At 34.0% G+C, this 14,181-nt stretch overlaps 1 long non-coding RNA gene across 1 annotated transcript in view; it reads left to right on the top strand.

Moving 5' to 3' along the window:
• Window positions 1-7,065: 7,065 nt before the first annotated feature.
• Window positions 7,066-14,181, top strand: part of LOC129143737 (uncharacterized) — a 28,669-nt gene continuing 21,553 nt past the window's right edge. The window contains exons 1-2 of the long non-coding RNA XR_008547533.1: window positions 7,066-7,134; window positions 8,994-9,347. This is a non-coding gene — a long non-coding RNA (uncharacterized LOC129143737). The remainder of the gene's footprint in view (window positions 7,135-8,993; window positions 9,348-14,181) is intronic.

Below are 14,181 nucleotides of genomic sequence, written 5' to 3'. Positions count from 1 at the left end.
AAGTTGCACAGCCAGGGGACCTGGTTACAGGGAGGATGTATTAGTTTGCTAGGGCCACTATAACAAAATACCACAGACTAAACGGCTTAAACCAGCGGTCCCCAACTTTTGGGCACCAGGGTCTGGTTTCATGGAAGATGATTTTTCCATGAACAGGTGGGGGTGGTGTGTGGTGGGGAGGCGGGGCGGATGGTTTGGGTTTGGGGATGCAACTGCTCTTCCTCAGATTACCAGGCATTAGATTCTCACAAGGAGCACGCAACCTAGATAACTTGCATGCGCAATTCACAATAAGGTTCATGTTCCTATGACAATCTAATGTCACTGCTGATTTGACAGGAGGTGGAGCTCAGGTGGTAATGTTTGCTGGCCCTCTGCTCACCTCCTGCTGTGCAGCCCAGTTCGTAAAAGGCCACAGACCAGTACTGGGGACCCCTGGATTAAACAGCATAAATTTATTTCCTCACAGTTCTGGATTCCAGAAATCCAAAATCAAGGTGTCAGCATGTTACTGTACCGAGTAGCTTAGCTTCAATATGCATTTTGAAATTGTTTTTCTTTTCTCTCATTTTAGCCTTGAAGTATAATTTGATACTCTTAGTTTCCCTCCCTTCCCGTCAGGTACTGTCTTGCACTGTGCTCGCTCATCTAATTATGTGGTTGCTTAGAAATTCCAGGGGCTAATCTGGAAATAAATCAGGCATGGAGACCCAAATGTGGAATTCTCCCCATTCTAAATGTTATTTCAAGGTGTCTAATCTACCACCTGGCCATTGTGGAGATAGTGCCAGCCTGCAATTCAAGATAGTCATGGGAACAAGACATGCAGACCTGTACCCTGCCCCGCTCCTGCATGTTTCCCACACCAAGTTTCCCTTCTTAAATCCCCTCACTCAGCCTAAAATTTGAGATGGTTTCTTGGAGGCCTTAGCCCAGCCATGTCCTCAACTGCTGACATTTGATAAATAAAGCTGCTTTCCCTTCCCCACAACTTATCTCTTGTATATTCAGCCAGACTTGAGTTCAGTTACAAGCAGGGCTGGTTTCTTCTGAAAGCCTTTCACCTTGGCCTGTAGATGGCTGTTTTCTTCCAGTGTGCTGGCATTGTATTCCTTTTGTTTGTGTCTGTGTTCTTATAAGGACACAAGTCATCTTCGCTTAGAACCCAAACAAATGACTGCATTTTACCTTATTCACTTTTATAAAGGCCTTTTCTCCAAATATAGTCACATTCTGAGGTCCTAACGACTAGAACTTTAACTTACTATATTTGGGGATAGACAATTAAACCCACAACAAAAGGGAAGAACCTGTGGAGGATTTTCATTTTATTTTTTGCCGACTTTACATTCCTTACTCAGTAATTGATCCAGGAAAACACAATTGTGTAGCAGGCTACTGCTATGGGTATTCCAAACTTCTGACGTACAAAGCTCTCTTTAATCTATCTTTAATAGCAGAACATTTTTAATGTTAGAGATTCTATTTTAGGTTAAGGCAGGGATTTCCAACCTCAGCACAACAGATATTTTCACCAAATAATTCTATGTTGTGTGGGCTTTCCCATGCAATATAGCATGTTTGCCAGATCCCTGGTTCCAACTTGCTAGATACCAATAGTGCTCCTCACCTGTCATGACAAAAATGTCTTCAGACATTGACATATGTTCACAGGGTGACAAAAATTATAATTTCTAGGTTAAGAGATAAATTCTAAGTAGGAGAAAAGTCATTTCTTAAATTGACATTTAAGTTAAGAGGAAGGAGTAAGACATGAACTTTTAGCATCTGCTACTATGTCTTTCTAAAAATACGTTTATGAGATTTTTATATTTTCCACCTTGGAGTACAGAATCCTATAGGCATGAGGCTAAGAACATACACACTATGAACCAGACAGAAGGCACTCTCCAACATTTAGGTAAGAGTACAACAAGGAAATTACCTTGGGCAACTGCCTCCTAAAGACAAATTAGCTTGAATCTCTTTAGAATTTTCATTTTTGCTTCCTCAGGAAAACAATACTATTGATAAAATATTAAACTCTGAAGTACTTTTTGAAAAATAAGCAAATAAAAATATTTTTAAAAATCATAAGTATTTGACAAGTATAAATTAGCTAGCCTTCTCTTAAAGAAAAATAGTTTCATTTAACACAAAAAATAAATCCTACTAATATGTGACTCACAATCATACATATATATCTGTGCTGCATAGTGGATGAGCAAAAATATATCATGCAAATAGAAACAAATATAAAGCAGGCAACACTAATTTCAGGCATAGTCAATTTTAAAATAAAAATGAGGTGATTATATGACAAAGCAATGTAACATAAAAATTAATATTAAAAATCAAAACAGACTTCCATAAACCTTTTTATAGAAAATTACATGTCATTATATGCAAATTAATACATATAGAATATAACAAAATTGTGCTCTGGACAATTTTCTAATCACCAGAAGTCAACATAGACAAGGTAGTCAAAAATTTATCAAGTACAGAATGTTTCCTTGTATAAATGATATGATTGAATTATGTTGTATTTATGTAAACCAAGATTTGTTTATAGGTAACTGAAAGATAAAATGTTGCATCCTAAAATTAATGGACCTTTTAAAATGCTTATACTATATTATAAATGTATCCTATACTAGACAAAAATGAACAAGTACTTTGTCTCTGATGAGGGTTTAAAAGATTTATAAACTCATTACTAAAAATGTATTTTAAAAATATTTAGTGTAATATCAGTCTCCCGAAGACTAAAAAGAAATCTGGGAAAATTATCAGCTAATTACAGAATTAATGGCCCTGAAATGAGGAACACATTTTACTTCTGTTATTGCCAACTCTCAGGCTATAAAATGTGTCAGTTTTCACTTCCATTGTCAATACATATAAGAGAATCTTTGTCCTGAATCCATTGTATTCAATTGGCACCATATATGTGAATCTTTTCTTGATTTTTAAATTCTTTTTGTGTACATTTGGCTGTAACTTCAGTAAAAAATAATTATCCATTTTATTATATTTGTAATAACAAAGTATTTCAAAATATTAACAATGATATTATCTTCCATCCTTACAGTCTTCAAATGCCTTCACTTGAGCACAAAAAGATTCTCCAACCCTATTTTCTAGACTAAATTGCCAGACATAACTTATCCACTGTTTTGGGGGAAAAGACAATTATGAAATAGGAAAAGGGAAAGTATTTCTTGATAATAACAATTTAAAAGATGGGCGCGTAAGTACTGGATTTAAAGATTTGTACGCATAATAGATTAACACTTTTTCCACTCTACTCTAGGAGAGTAAGAAATGAAGGACCACACATCAGGAGCAGAATAGGCTCAAGAAAACACAAGACTCCTCAAAATCAATGCAGTCTTTTGCCAGCACCAGAAAATTCCCTGAAACCAGAGGCATTATTCATTGTCTTTGTAGATTAAGGTCCAGCAATCAACAGCAGCCAGTGTGTTACCTGGTCATTAGCTTTTTTGGGGGTCACAGTTTGGATAGATAATCCAAGACAATTGCAAGCATCTGAGAATTAAAGGTTAGGACCTATAAACCTAGAGAGATTTTGAGTGTTTGGAAGGGCTCCTGCATCTGACCAAGATTGCCTAGTTGGAATATCGCTAGTAAAAGCAGTGAAACACATTTTCCCTATTATGTATGTTAGTCTCTGTGTGTACATCTAATACAAATAAATTTATAGTGGACTACTGTGTTTCTTATCTAAAGACATATAATTGAGTTCATTAATGTCATGTGTCTACAGACTAAGGATTTTATAGTAAGATATCTAATATTTGGGCACTAATGATAAGTTAATAAAAGTTGGTATTTAATTGAAGTCTGAGAATAAGTCTTAATTCTTGGCCAAGGAATTGGTCAGCACTATAAACTAAATTTATGTCTTCCACAAAATTATTATTTTGAAGTCTTTATCCCCAATGTGATGATATTTGTAGGTGAGGCCTTTAGGAGGTAATTAAGTTTGTATGAGATCATGAGGGTTGTATCCCCCTGAAGGGATTAACACCCTTATAAGCAATCCAATTACTGGGTATATACCCAAGGGGTCATAAATCATTCTACTATAAAGACATATGCACATGTATGTTTATTGCAGCACTGTTCACAATAGCAAAGACTTAGAACCAACCCAAATGCCCACCAATGATAGACTGGATACAGAAAATGTGACACAAATACATGATGGAATACTATGCAGCCATAAAAAAGGATGAGTTCATGTCATTTGCAGGGACATGGATGAAGCTGGAAACCATCATTCTCAGCAAACTAACAGAGAAATAGAAAACCAAACACCACATGCTCTCACTCATAAGTAGGAGCGGAACAATGAGTACACATGGACACAAGGAGGGGGACATCACACACTGGGTCCTGTCATGGGGTAGGGGGCTAGGGGAGGGACAGCATTTGGAGAAATACCTAATGTGGATGATAGGTTGATGGGTGCAGCAACCACCATGGCACACATATACCTATGTAACAAACCTGCACGTTCTGCACATGTATCCCAGAACTTAAAGTATAATTAGAAAAAAAAATAAAAAGAGGAAGAGAGAGGAGGTCTTTTTCTCTATTTCTGAGCAAGGATGGACATGTGAGGACATACCCTGGAAGGCGACCCTCACCAAGAACCTGCCTATGCTGACTCTCTGATCTCGACTTTCAGGGTCCAGAACTGTGAAAAACAGATTTCTCTTGTTTAAGCCACCCTGTTCATAATATTCTGTTATAGTAGCCCACCTCACCATAAGTATGTAAATTACCAGCTTCTGCACCACCACAGGGATTTACTGTGAAGCTGAAAGTAATTGAAATATAAAGTGCCTAGAATACTGCCTAACACATACTAGTAGGAATTACTGCTACTATTACCAATTCTAATTAGCTGTAAAGTAATATATTTAAAATGCAATGGTGTTAAATATCAATTAATAATGCTATGATTTGTAGGAAGGTTATATTGAAGTAAAGAATAAGAAAATAATAGTGGCATACATATGAAAACCCTAAATTAGAGCAAAAATAAGAAGAGAAAAATGAAATAGTTTCCATTCCAGGTAACAGTCTGAGCTATCTGAAATTGAGATTTCTCATAGAATTCCGCTGGATATTTAGGGGTACAAAGAGCCATCCTTGGCTCCTATGGACGTTAAGTATGTTCACTTATCTGTCATTGAAAGAAAACTGAGAGTACTGCTCTCACCTCTAGTGAAAAGAGAAACTGGGGAAAAGCCCTCCTTATACAATGCAACACCTTTCAGAAATTTGACTTTAGTCGGTTCAAGGTAAATTTGTGGCATGATCATTTAAGTCTTCATATTCCTTTTTATAAAATTTACTTTCAAACTTTAGCCCCTTTTTTCTACATGTTGGCAAAATCTAAGGATTTCAGGTTCACAGAACCTTTGTTTTTAACTTTCTGATAGTGTTTTACTCCACAAAATATACTAAAAAACTAATGCCCTGATATAAACAATATTTAAAATTCATAAGAAAAAGACGAGTACCTCAGAGTTTTGGCAAAGATTATGAATGTGTATAACACAAAATAATTACAAATATATTTGCGTGGTATATAATTATTTTTTGTAACTGAAAAAATACACATTTTTTTTAAAAAAGGGCATCACATGTTTTCATCTATCAAATTGGCAAAATCAAAGATTAAATGATGCCATTTATTCAGGTTCCAAGCATATAAAAACAAGTTCACACAAGGAAGATTAGATTTTATTTTGATATAATAATTTGCAATTTTTAGCAAAAAACATGTTTGATACTATTTACATTTTTAGAATATATTCAATAAATATGATTATGAATTTAAAAATTTATAAGTAATGTTATTTGTGACATTGTATTTATAGAGAGAAAAGTAATAAGAGATTAAATAAATTACCCCCAAAAATGGCAGATGAAATAATTAATGTGATATCCATAAAGTGGAGTGGTATGAAGCATTAAAAAGAATACATATCTTAGTCCATTTGGGCTTCTATAACAAAATATCATAAACTGGGTGGCTTATTTACAACAAACATTAATTTCTCACTGCTCTGGAGGCCAGAAATCTAAGATCAAGGTGCTGGCAGATTCAGTGTCTGGAAAAGCCCCACTTTTTTTTTACAAGTTCCTGCCTAACATGGTGGAAGGGGCAAGGGGTCTCTCTCAGGCCTCTTTTATAAGACCACTAATCCCACTCATGTGGACTCTACCCTAATGACCTAATCTCCTCCCACAGTCTCCATCTCCTAATACCATCATCTTGGGAGTTAAGATTTCAATATATAAATTTAGGGAAGACTAAAACAGTGAATCTGTAGCAATAAAGTATAATTATTTATATTGACATGGGCATATCTAAAATATATTTTTAAGTGATAAAGGAATTTTTAGTACAAAAGTCCTGATTACATTCATATAGTGGTTATCATAAGATAATATAGCTGGTGGTAGGAGTTTGGATTATGAATGGCTTTTTCTTTCTTTCTTTTTTTTTTTTTCTGAGATGGAGTCTCACTCTGTTGCCCAGGCTGGAGGGCAATGGTGCAATCTCAGCTCACTTCAACCTCCGCCTCCCGGGTTCGAGCAATTCTCCTTCCTCAGCCTCCTGAGTAGCTGGGACTACAGGTGCTCACCACCACGCCCGGCTAATTTTTGTATTTTTAGTAGAGACAGGGTTTCACCATGCTGGTCAGGCTAGTTTCGAACTCCTGACCTTGTGATCTGCCCACCTCGGCCTCCCAAAGTGCTGGGATTACAGGTGTGATATATATTTTTCTTCATTTTAAAAATAATTATTGATATGGTTTGGCTGTGTCCTCACTGAAATCTCATCTTGAATTGTAATCCCCATAAGCCTCATGTGTCATGGAAGGGACTAGGTCAGGGGTAATTGAATCATGGGGGTGGTTTTCCCAATGCTCATCTTGTGATAGTGAGTGAGTTCTCATGAGACCTGATGGTTTTGTAAGCATCTGGCATTTCCTCTGCTTGCACTCATTCTCTCTCCTGCTGCCCTGTGAAGAGGTGCCTTCTGCCATGATTGTAAGTTTCCCGAGGCCTCCCCAGCCATGTGGAACTGTGAGTCAATTAAACCTCTTTTCTTTATAAATTACCCAGTCTCAGGTATATTTCCTCATAGCAGCATAAGAACAGAATAATACAGTTAGCAAAACATGTATTATAACACTTTGTAAATTAATGATTCTATTAGTTTTAACAAATAAATCATTAGGTATTCAATACTCTATAAATGCTGTATCATGCATCAAGGCACTTGACTAAGAGTTCTAATCTTAGAAATGTATCATTGGCAATATAATAAAGATACTGTAGAAATTATATTTGACACCAAAAAATCCACTTTTAGTTTTAAGTAATAGCATGAAAGATTAGACAAAACACAAGGAATTCTAAAGATCTGATTTTGAAATATTAATTTTCTCACTTCCACACACTGTATTTAAGTTTTAAATTCCTGATTGATTAAATGAGGCGCTTAATCAAGAGCTTGAAGATTGCTTCCAGCTCATTATATAATTTTTTTAAACCTTCAATTTTCTTATCTTGCGACTTTTCTACTACATTTTATACTTTTTTCAACAAGTAAAAATGTATAAGAAATTATAACTTCACAATTATATTTGAGTCTAAATAATGTTGCAAAGCTCTGATTCTCAATATCCCTATAAGGAAATGCTGCTGAAAAATCTTACCCAGGGCATAACTAAAGGATTGTTTCAGATATTTTAATGACAGCTGAGCATCGAATGCCATCTTTTTCATGGAAGATAATTGTGTTAGAAAAATAGAGGTAAAATGTTGATAATAATTGAAGACATTAAGAAAGTCCTTACATGTGTAATGTTAGATGATGTGAACCAGTTCAAGAGAATGTTAGCTTTATGGATTTCGCTGCATCTCTCACAAAAATAACCATTTTTAAAATGATCTTATTGAATCTAATTTTTTATTCCTAGTTTTGATTAAAGCTGTATTTATAGATAATCACCTCAAACATTTAAGCATCTATACATAAAATATTTTATTAAATTAAGTGTCAGAGGGTTCTAAGAGACACAATTTAGGAATTTTATGTTAACTAAATTAGGACAGGGAGAGAGAGGTAAGTTTTAAATGATAAGATATCTTAAGTTGGTCTCATATAGAACTTCAGTTCCCCACTCCTTTTTAAAGGAGTGAAAAACTCAAATAATATATATAGCATTGCATTTCTTAAGTAACTACATACACACATATAAATATATCACTATCAAAAAACAACATTTCTGTCACCTGAGGGAGTTTCGAATTTTCTATGTCTCTTCCTAGTCTCTTTCCCCAAACCTCTACTAACCATAGTTAATTTTGTCTGAGGATTTTATATAAGTGAAATTATACAGTAAGTGTAAAGTTTTTGAGGTCTATTCTTGATGTACTTTATCTGTAATTTGTTGCTTTTACTTGGACATATATATGTGTATATATGGATGTCTGTCTATATATATATGTATAAGTAAAAACTTTAGAAATTTTAGAAAGAAAGCTTTTAGAAATAGAGCTACTATGATCACTCTTGAACCAGGTAGTCTTTCTTTGTTCATATGCTTTCTTTTCTCTTAGGAAAGCATTAAGGAGTGGAATTGCTGAGTCATAGCAAAAAAAAAAAGTATGTTTAACATTTTAAGTAACTTCTAAATCATTTTTCAAAGTGATTGTGTCATTTCACACTCCCCTCATCAGTATATGAGAGTTTTCACTTAATTTCCAGCATTTAAGATTGTCAGTCTTTCATTTTAATCATCTTCTTTTTGTCTCTGTTCTCTAATTAATGAAAAACATTGGGATCACATCAAGAGATATAAAAAAAATTATGCCTTTCCAAGGATTAACCTTTGTGAAATTTCAATGTGTCTTGTTTTCTCACTATAAATCAACAGGTCTGCTGCACGAGAGTCAGAACATCACTACAAAATGAAAAACATGCACCAGGAGAGAAGAGAGGAGAGAAGGCACTGCTAAGGGACACTCGATTTACTCAAGATGGAATAAGTACAAAGTTACATAGTCAGGAGAACTAGTACAAAAAAGGAATCAGGTCTGTGTCGGAGTAAAAATTGCATCTAGCAAATTTAAACAGGCAAAAAACAGTTATTCAAGGCCAATGCAATAGAAGAGAGAGGCCAGACCTATGCCTGAGCACAGCTCCAGTGAAACAAAGGTCTGAAGAATTTTTAAAAGCCCGAGTGGGGGATCATAGGCCACCTGTGTTTGCTAATTTGCTTCACGCAAAGGTAAGGTAGGTTTTCTCTTACCTTAATGACAGGAGGTAGTTTTACACCTTTTGCAGGGGAAGTTAGTCTCCTCACTTCCCATGGAAACAGAGATAGGGGCATTATCTTCCCCGATGTTCCTGTTTCAAAGAAAAGAGATGGCTCCCGGGTTCTTGAGAAAAACATTCTTGGGTTGTAAAACTGGCAAGATGCTTTTTTAAAAACTTACATTTCAGAGGGGCAGAGAAAGAATGTACAATTACAAGTTTTCTAATGTAAATGCTCTAAGACAAGGGAGGTCAGGAGTCTAGTCAGCAAGGATCCTATTTAAAGTTTAGAGAAGTTGAAAGCAACTTTAAGGCTGTCTTGGTCAACTGCTATATAAAAACAAAAGTGAAATAAATTCATAATGGTAATTGGACCAACAAGTGTCCTGGAGGCCTTTTGTCTAATTTTTTTTCCCCCAGTAATAGGTTAGAGCCTCCTGCAAAGTGCAGTCCAGTCTTAAATGAAAAGAAAGTATTTACTCAAAGTGACCACATACACGCTTTTTATTTTTTTTTTAATTTTAGGATGGTAAAAATAGGAAGGCAAATGAAAGGAATAAGTGAATGGAAACCCATAAAGTGAAGCTTTCATTCTATTTGAAACTAGGAAATGAGGTTTTTTGGTCAAGGTGATTTCAAAGGCCAGGATTCTAAGATAGGGATTGGGTAGTCTAAATCATAGTCTTAACAGAGTTAGGTTTGTGGAAAATATTCATATAATATCCTAGAAGATTTTTAATATTTCATGTTATTGGGCCTCCGGACTTGTTGAATCAATAGGTGGGGTAAGAAAATTATATTTTTAGCAGCTCCAAGTTTATAACACGTGAGAACTCATGTTCTAAACTTTGTAGATTGGGGAACTATTGTAAGAAAAGAAATTTAAGAGATTTGCATGGGGTTTTATGATTATTATATAGTTCTAAAAAATAGCAACTAAGAAAAATATAAATACTGACCCTTGAAAGTTGTTAATTAAAATTAAGAAGTAAAGCTAGTGGGCTCTTTTAGTTAAAAGCAATTATTTCCCTCAAATACACTTATTTCAAGCAAAACAATTATAATAAATATAGGCAGAAACGTCTTTGGAAAGTGCCCTAACTTTAGTGGAATGGTTTTAACAGCTCACTGCTTATAATTTTTTTGGCTGTGGTACAATTGAACTTTTCGATTACTTGTTTCTAATCATAGACTTCTTTGATTCTATGATGGAGAGTACTCGGCATAAACATATTTAATATGGATGTCAAGATTCCATCATTATTGGTTGGCAAGATCTTTAAGTATGCATTTAAATGTTCTTTTACATTAGGCTCAGTAATTTTCATCATTTCATTGTTTCTTTTATTTCCCTAAATGATTCTCTGTGATTTTGTTATACAATGATAAGTTTATAAATCATTTCTAAGAATCAACAATAATTGATAAAAGTGAGGAATCCATAGCTGCTTTTTCATGTGATCATGTTTTTGGCAATGTTTTCCATATTCTTTTTTGTTATTAGTTGCTCATGTGTTGTCTGCTTTTGGAATCTTGAGCACATTAGGCTTTTAGACTTAAAAAAATCAAAGAACTTATTTTTGTCAACATAAAAGCTTTTGGTTCAATTTGCCCGTTTTGCATAATGTCATTGAAAAGCTGTTCTCCTATTCTGTCAATCTCCATCACTTTTGTTTGAAGCATCTGGTATAACAGCTGTCTCAGTCTTTTGCTTTCCTCCTTCCTTTTTCCTTCGTATTCCTTCCATTTCTATCTTATCCCTCGCTTGTCATGCCTCAGTATCTTTATCTTGTATCCTAAAATGACTCTTTTAAAAACACTCCCAAGTACTGTTCCTATTGGAATTAGACTGGTGTTTTTTTCTTCCAGAAATTATCAGGATTCAATTGCCAGTATGTGTACATATATGTAATATAGTTATATGTAAGTATATGTAATAAAATAAAAATCAAGGGCAAGTTAATCAATTGTTGGCATCCAAAATTTTAGAAAGGTGTCATGGAATTTTGACTGTGTTGCTAGGAATTCTGCAATATCAAATTCTTTATGATCCTCAACTCTCTATTTTATAATTTAATATTAAAAACATTATGAGGGATTTTGTGAGGCGGATATAATACATATTCCTTCTGTACCAAGGACTTTGAGGACTATTAGAAAAAATAAATGTATGTAATTGAAATTTTGCTTTTCTACACATATAGCTTATGTTTATAAAGTTCAGTTAACTTAAACATAGTGTGTTCTAGAGAGAAATGCTTTGGAATCTTCTGTATTTTTTTAAATTTTAAAAATTTTTTTAATCAGCTAGGTCATTCTTATTGGTCCACGCCATCTCTTGCCTCCAGCCAATAAATACATATTCAGGTAGTTGCCAATGACAGAAATACAAAGGCTAAATTGGTGCCTTTGCTGATGAAGAGATTTGATTTCTTTCTATTGCTCCTCTTGATCTTGCTAGGTAAATAATTTGTACAAAAACTGGGTCTTGTTTCTTTTGTCAATGGTTAAATATTTGTATTTTAAATAATTTACCAGGTATATAAAGTAGAATAGGAAAAATATAGCCAAGTTTTTTACACGCAGTGATATCAAATGATATGACCGTTGCAGCACATGCTGTGAGCCCGTGTCTTGTGTACATGAGCAGAGGGATAATTTCTTTCTGACTGATAGTTACCGGTTCTAATTATCCGTAGAAAATATTTCAGGCACAATATACCAAGTTAAACACTTCACATGAACATGTGTAATTGAAGGTATGCAGGGCTTACTTACAACATACAACAGATGTAGTTTGACATAAATTCTAGAATGCAGAAAATCAGCTGAAAACATGTTAAAGCTTCAATAAATGCAGTATCCTTAACAAAAGCACTGCTTACAAGTGTGACAAATAATAGCAGCTGGCTTTTCAAAAGGCAGGAACCAGGCAGCAGGGCTCTTGAGCACAGAAGCAGACAGCCCACAGGTAGCTTCATTTTATTAGGTTAATTGACAAAATTGTTTTTAATTAAATTAATTAAAGATGGGTTGGTTTCCCCCCAAGGTGTGTCTGTAAAAGTGCTGAATAGGCTGTTGAAGGCAGTTACTTGAACTCATGCTCATGTTTAGTGAAGTTAAATTCCTATTTTCAATAGCTGAGTTTGGAAAGAAAATATAAATCAGGGAATGTTTGTTGCACTTCGTTTCTTTTCTTTTCTCTTGACAGCTCATTTCAGTCCATTGTAGCACCAGTACATGTCCTAGATAAAGCTGAAATGTACATATTAACACATATGAATATGTTACATATGTAAACTGCAGTAGGTTCATGGCTCTTGCAGGTTTGATGTGTACGATTTGGGGTATCCATGAGCAGTCCTGAAGGACCATGGTGTAACTTTACATTTGTGATACTATCCAGATGAACACTTAAACCAGTCACCTAGTTGATGTATAGAGCTAGATAAATCATCCAGAATGCATGTGAAGGCAGTATGTGATATGCAAGAAATAAAATTGTGAGCAAAAGTCAGTGTCTACTCTGCTTTCAAGATTTTGCAGCGTAGAAGAAATCATCCTCCCTCATTTTATCTCTACCATCATCTTGCATGCATTAACCATTAGGTACCATTAGGAACAAAATGCTTTGAAAAGAAAGCTCCTTCTTAGTTGTGATGGAAATTAGGATTTATTTTAAAAAAAAGTGTATTTGAACGTCTTGAAATATCCTATTAATCGTTAGTGCTGTGCACTATTACTATTGTTATATTCAATTATCAATTTATTAGAATAGTTTCCAAATACTGTACTATAAAGCCCAGAGGATCGGGTCAAAGCGAGGAAGCCAGTGGTTAGAGGAGAGAGTGAGGGAAAGGTTGGGGAAAATATTACAGTAAAAATAGTTCATGATCTGGAGGAATTCCAGAGGATATCCAGATTTCTATGGTGGTGTTTTACTCTATGTCCAAATGTCCAAGCTGGCATACATATATTGGCTTGTATGGCTTATATTATACATATATATGTGTGTGTCTGTGTGTGTGGGTTCATAATATATTTAAACATAAATGTATTTATTTAAAAATATAAGTATATATAAAATATATACATTTTAAATACTGTATATATGTGTATGTTTATAAATACATATATACATATATGTATACACATATGTATATGTATACATATATGTATACACATATGTATATGTATACATATATGTATACACATATGTATATGTATACATATATGTATACACATATGTATATGTATACATATATGTATACACATATGTATATGTATACATATATGTATACACATATGTATATGTATACATATATGTATACACATATGTATATGTATACATATATGTATACACATATGTATATGTATACATATATGTATACACATATGTATATGTATACATATATGTATACACATATGTATATGTATACATATATGTATACACATATGTATATGTATACATATATGTATACACATATGTATATGTATACATATATGTATACACATATGTATATGTATACATATGTGTATACATGTGTAAATATCCATGTGTGTACATACATATATACATATATGTGTGCATGTATATATACATATACATATATATGTGCATGTATATATACATATACATATACATATATGTATGTATATATACATACACATATATATATAGAGAGAGAGAAGCTGAATTTTCAAAATGTCTATAATGTCATTACATGATATGCCATGGTAAGCCAATACATTGGAGCTACTCAGAAAGGTCAGAAGGGTTGAAACAGGTATCATAGGGCTTCTAATTT

Source organism: Pan troglodytes, chromosome 3 (genome assembly GCF_028858775.2).
Source record: "Pan troglodytes isolate AG18354 chromosome 3, NHGRI_mPanTro3-v2.0_pri, whole genome shotgun sequence".
Taxonomy (NCBI): Eukaryota; Metazoa; Chordata; class Mammalia; order Primates; family Hominidae; genus Pan; species Pan troglodytes.
This window is presented reverse-complemented; position numbering and strand designations above follow the sequence as displayed.